This window comes from Gavialis gangeticus, unplaced genomic scaffold, assembly GCF_001723915.1.
Source record: "Gavialis gangeticus isolate Ggan-Ray unplaced genomic scaffold, GavGan_comp1, whole genome shotgun sequence".
In the NCBI taxonomy this organism is placed as follows: Eukaryota; Metazoa; Chordata; order Crocodylia; family Gavialidae; genus Gavialis; species Gavialis gangeticus.
The window spans coordinates 39,182,996-39,189,482 of NW_017729024.1; the positions used below are offsets into that span (position 1 = coordinate 39,182,996).

Genomic DNA, 6,487 nt, shown 5'->3' on the forward strand with positions numbered 1-6,487 from the left:
ACTCCCTATGTATTTGAAAAACAGACTTTTTGTTTATCCCTAATTCTGGTCCCTAACCTTAGTTCCATCTCTGCCTTGGCCTTCCCATAGCAGTTGTAATGCTCTGCTAAGTAAATGTGGGCAAACAAGAATTTTTAAGTGATTAAAAGGGCACCACGATTGTTGGCAAAAAAAACAGTTAATTTGCAACACAATTAACAGGATTATGAATTAGGTTATGAAAATTATTGCCATTTTGCAGTCCTTTGAAAATATTAAAAAAGTCATTTTTATTTATTAACAAATGAACTTGGAAAATATTCTATGACATGAATTCATGACATAGCAAAATGTTTTGTATAATGACAAAAATTGCTTTTGGAAAGTTGGAGTTCAGAAAAACCCATATCTTATGATTACAGGTACTCTTATATCAACAAGTAAGACTGAAACATTAGGATTTTTAAAAAAAGAAACATTAATCCCATTTTTACCTCAGTTTTTGCGTCAAATTTTATCTTGGAGGTTTTTCAGAGCAACATTCCCTTTTAAAAAAGGAAAGATATTGTTACATTTTGTGAGTGAACCCTTTCCAATGTAATCAACAGATTAAAAATTATTGAAACGGCTCCTAGAGTAAGTTCCTAATCAAATGTTAGGAAGAATGGCAGAATCTGATCCTTTGTTACATTTCTCTTGTGAATGATGTTTTGTTTAAAACTTTTATATAAGATAGCCATATTTGAAAGGGCCTGGTAAGACTGTGTGGTTCTGTGACTACCTGACTCAATTCTGTATTTAATGCATCATACTTATTCTATAGTGCTCAGTTGTGAACAATTTATATTTTGATAGTTCTTTCATTTAATGGATTTTCAATATATGCATGCATAGCATCAGGAGACTTTGAGCTTAGCAAATCTTCATGAGACATAAGGAATATTTCAGTACATATGCATTTTACAAAGACTCCCAAGAAATTTTGTTTGTTGACTAAAATATGCAAGCAGATGGGCTTTACACAGAAGGGCCTGAACCAAATCCCTGGATCCCTTTCCGCCATCTACTGATATATCTAAGAAGTTATAATTTAATGGTGATATATGTGATATCTGTATTTCTTGGCTTTAAAAAAGACATAGCTATTCCTAGTTATGTTCTCTCCACTCCCACTCAGTACTTTGAGAGATTAAGCCCACGGAGCGTAAGGGATTTACTGAAGATAGACACTCAATTTTGTTTACCTCAACTGTTAGGAATTTAGTTTTTATACTGAAGAACCAGGATTTTGTTCCCTACCACACAGTTCTGTCCGATTAATGTTGTTTGTCAGCAGCACACTCTTTCTTTTCAAGATGTAGTTTAATGTCTCACACAGACTCCTGCCATTTCTATTCACTGCAAAAACTTAAAAATTCTGGACTTAAAAGCTAGTTGCAAATACCCAACAGTAAAATATTCTGAATGCTTGAAGCTGTGTTGAGGAATTACATGCTTTCACCCTTCTTTTGCCCTGCTGAGACTCGCAGATTTTATGCGCTCTATTCATTTCCTTTGAGCTTTTTTCAATTAGACTGTTCTCATGGCAATCAGGCAGCTATTCACAAAACCACCTTGGAAATTATGCAGCCGTAAGACAGAATACCCACTGACGGGCATATTTTCATCAATCTCTGAAGAGAAGTTCAAGATTATAGAATCCCTAGTGCTGGTCAGGGACGTAGCTGGATCTACTTTGTAGCTGGAAATATTTTGTAATATTTACAGACACAATGGACAATTATGAGTTTTTAAAAAAAAACTTTATTTAACAATCAACAACACTTTACTGATTGTTCATCTTAAAATCTTGACTTTCTTCTCTCATGTATTAACATTTTGTCTAGCTTATTAAACTGCTTTCTAGTATTAACTGAAGTGTGCTGTTTCAGTTAATTCACTTTCTCACAGAAATAGGGTTCAATCTGCAAATATTAGCACCCAACAATTGCATTTGAGATGAGAGTATTAAATTTCCTAGAACTCAATTTACAATGCATTTTCTATGCATACAAAATTTATATAGAAATATGACTGATGAGACTATAGCTGTATGGAGATACAGCTGTATGGTCAGATAGAATGGAATCTTTTATCAGAAAAAATGAGCATCTAGTTTTCCTTGTCTTTCCCCTGTGTTAGAGGTCTCCACAGTTCTTTTTTGCAGGGCTCTGTCTTTTAGTCTGGGCTTCCCAATGATGAACTCTATGAAACCCATTCTCCCCAGTGGCTTTCAGTAGACTGCTCTTGAACTTCCAGAACCCAAAGGGCCACATCATGGAACAAGATTTAACATGCCCCATAGCCCAGCAAACATTAAAGGGGGCAGCAGTCACATTGTTACAGAGATGATTAAAATTCTTCCTCTCAGTTTAAATGAACAAACAAAACCACTGCAAGGTTTCCATTACACTGGCTGACAGAATTAATCAAGTAGTTAGTCACTTAAGTGAAGAATAAACCACTGCAAGACTATTAAGTGGCAACATATGTTTTCTCGAAGGAAGAATGGTCAGACAGTGAAACACCTTGCCTGCATTGGTAAGCAGTTATGAGTACTGGGATTCCTCTACTATTTAAATGAGGGAACAGTTGATGAAAGGATCCAATGGCCAGTCTAGCATATGTTTTTTGCTTTTTCATGAATCTTTTATTTTTTGCCTTTTTTTGGACAGACCCCAGATGGTTTGGCATGGGGTTTAAATTGTGTGACTTTGAAGTTGAAGTCAGGCATCTGCAGTGCTGACGGTGAGTTTTTGTGCATGCTTCTACAAGGATTTTGAATGTTGATGAGGAAGAAGGAGTTAAGGTAAATAGACGCTTGCTGGTATGATGTTTGAGACAGGATGTTTTGAACACAGCTGCTTACTAGTGTTCTGTGAGTGACAAAGCTTGTTGTTTAATATCTTTCCCTGCTCTAAGAAGAGCTACACACATTTAAATACCTACAGCAAGGAAAGAAAACACTAACCTATTCTTCATTTATTTTTCCCCTAACAATGACAACCGTATCCCTGTGGTATAAGGACCAGATTTTCAAAAGAACTCAGCTTCCATTTAGGCAGCTGATTGAAATGTAGATGTGTAAAAGGGAGTTTGTTGTTAACCTTTGTCAAAAATATGACCCAAATACGTCCTAACATCTTGAAAGCCTTGACCTGGCATTTTAGTTGCTTGGGCCTTTCTACCCTTGTATTTCACCCAGCAGGCAGGAAGAAAAGCAAACTGTGAGGCATTTTGTTTAACTAGGCGGCAACTTGATTAGTTCAAGTGCAAGCTATCCAGCAATAAATTGTACCGTTTCGGTTGTCTTTCCATCTTTGTTTAGATTGTTTGAAGGTTACTGTCAGTCTTGCAAATCTCCCCATCTGTTGGTATCCTCCTTAACTCACCTCATATAAAGGTTTGGTGATGAGCAATGATGGTTGTCTCCTTATTCTACCATATGCTATGAACCTCAGCCCTATTTCCAGGTGACTTCTCCCAAGTCTATTTCCAGCTTAAGAACCAGGAAACCTGTGGAATAGATGCCTTCACTGGATGCATGCCAGAAAGAGAAGCCAGCATTTAGCTTACCTATTCTTCCTTCCCTAATTTGGGATTCCAAACAGTTAATAGTTTCCTCTTGGGCATTGGCTGGTAACATCTGCTGCTGTAAAGTATGCCTTTAGAATAACTTGGGTACCTAACAAGGTATTGTTTTGGTGGGACAGAACCAAGCCTTCTCACCCGTGAAGGAATTTAGCTGCTATTTTATCTACCCACAGAACCAACATACCCTCACTGCAGCATTCCAGGCTTATTCATCATTTTCCTTGGGCTAATGTCCTATGCTTACCCTAAATTTCTTTGTCTTGAGCAAATTAACCCTTTTACAGATATCCGTGTATATGATAATTAAATCCAAAGGCTGCTCCTTGGATGCCAAAGTGTACATGAGGAGCATTGTCTGCTCCCAGTTCGTGGTCTGCCTGCTCCACACAACTCCGAATACTCACTCCATTGAGGTAAACTGACTTTCACACTTTTGGGCTCACCCACAATACTGTGTTAGCAGATGCTATGCCAGCACACATGAACCTTCCTTTGGTCTTGAAAATTAGTTACTCACACCATTGTGCTCTGATTCTCAGACTTTATATATATATATCCTGTACATGTGTTCCTGTCCCAATTCTGAATGAGTAGACTCCAGATTTGGTAGCAGAAACCTCTGACATAATTAACTCTCTTTTAAAATTTGTCACAAACTGGAATTTTGTGAAGCAACTTCTATCTGTAAAGAGAATTAGATCTCCATCCACGGCAATTACATCGCTGTGTAAACTCTTAATCTTTTAAATCCCTGCCTTGCCTCACTGCCCTCATGTAACACCACTGAATAGCGTTACATACCCTGGTCTGTTATTTTATCCTCAGAGGAAAAATGACAGAGCACCCACCCAACTGCAAATCCTTAAATTCTGTACCCGCTCACTATTGCAGGCATAACTGTCTTATAACCCCATTGATAAAGTAACCAAAATCTAAACTAAAACTAGTTAGGAGTAACTGGTTGGCAGGGGAGAAAGGGGAACTGAAGGCTTGTCTAGAACCTTATTCCTTTGATGGTTATAATTCTTTTAATTTATGCATTCATTTTATTCATAGCTGGTTTCTATCCATTTTTTCTTGTGTCAATATTGGCATTAAGCTATCATTGGTCTTTTCCTTCTCTGGTGCCTGCCCTCCTGATGTGTTTGTAGGCAGTCATCATATCCTTTTTAAGCCTTCGTTTTTGGTAGGTTAAACAGGCCAGGCTCTTTTAGTCTCTTCTCATAGGACAGATTCTCTGTTCCATAGATTATCGTAATAACACTTTTCTCTGCCTATTTCTAGTTTGAATTAGGCTTTCTTAATCATAGGTAGCCTGAATTGCACAAATATTCTAGATGAGTTATCTTGCACAATAGCATTAATACTTCTTTCTCTATTTCAATGGGACATGCCTCCTTGTCTTTTTCACCATCCAGTTACACTGATGGCTCCTATTCAGTTTACGATAGGCTAATCTTCTGCCTCCTTTTTCATTTCTAGCTGTTCCCACTTTAGAGAAAAAGTCTCATTATTGGGTCCTAAGATTGTGGGTTTTTTGTTGTTTTTCTTTTAAAATATTTTAATTAATTCCATATCAGTTTATTCTCATTTTCAAGGTCATCCAGTTCTCTCTCAACAATATTCTGATCCTTCTCTGGACACACTTACTTTTGGTGCCATGGTCATTAAAGAAAATATCAAACATTAAATGCAACTCATTAGGAGCTCCTCTAGTAGCTTCCCTTTAGGCTATTTTTTTCTTAGCACAAAGCATCATTTCTTCCACTTCAGCCAAATAATTATCTTTCTGACAATACTTGCAGTACACTCAGTTTATCTGAAGTTTAAACTAGGGTTAAGCACCGTTTTAACTATATTTCTCATGTGGTACTGAGTCAAATGCTTTCCTGAAATACATGATCTGTTACTTTCCCCTTGTCTAAAAAGTTATTAAGTTTTAAATAAAGAATACAGGGTTAGCTTGGCACAGTGTGTCTTGTATATCTATAAGTTCCTGTCTGAACACCATCTTTATTTCTAGTCCTGCATCTCTAATCCTGAGGTCATTCTTTGTTTAATATCTTCTATCCAAAAATGATGTAAACAAAGAAGAGGAAGAGTTACAGGTCATGATAAGTAAAGAGCTTGTCAGATACTTCATGACAATTTGAATAAATTTAAGCCAGCAGGGCCAAATAACATTTAATCCTAAAATGTTGAAGGAATTAACTGAAGAGCTATCAGTTATGGAGTCAGGTCAGGTCCTAGACAACTGGAGAAAGCTGACATAATGCCCATCTCTAAAAAGTGGGGAAAAGAAGACCTGGGGAATTACTGACTGACGTCAGTACCTGAGAAGTTTTTAAAACAATCAACTTGTAAGCAACTGAAGGAAGAAGGAATTTGTTGAAAACAAATTATGGCAAACCAACTTTATTTCCTTTTTTTCAGGACAGTTTAGATAAGGAGAATGTAATGGACAAAATATATTTGAACTTACTAAGGCTTTTGATGCAGACTTATTGAAGCTATTTTGATGCAGGACCTCATAATATATTGTTGTAAGTAAACTGGAAAAATGTAGGTCAAGACAGAGTAACTTTTAGGTGGATAAGTAATTGGCTATGTAACTGCTAGTAAAGAGTAACTACAAATGGATCAGCATGAGGATGCTTCAAGTAGGAGGACTCCACAGAAGTCTGTTCTGGGCCTGGTGCTGTTTAACACTTTTACTAATGACTTCAGTTCAGCAAAAGAGAGCTTTCTGATCAAGTATACCTCCTCAGCTCGGGCCTGTAGGCGAGCTGTTAGGAAGGCCAAGGCGGACATGGAGCTCGGATTAGCGTCCAAGATTAAGGATAACAAAAAGTCCTTTTTCAAATATATTGGGAGG

At 37.1% G+C, this 6,487-nt stretch overlaps 1 protein-coding gene across 1 annotated transcript in view; it reads left to right on the forward strand.

Annotated features, from left to right (window-relative positions):
- Window positions 1-2,694: 2,694 nt before the first annotated feature.
- Window positions 2,695-6,487, forward strand: part of LINGO2 (leucine rich repeat and Ig domain containing 2) — an 880,510-nt gene continuing 876,717 nt past the window's right edge. Inside the window, exon 1 of the mRNA XM_019517028.1 lies at window positions 2,695-2,827. The gene's annotated coding sequence lies outside the window, so the exon portion shown is untranslated. The remainder of the gene's footprint in view (window positions 2,828-6,487) is intronic.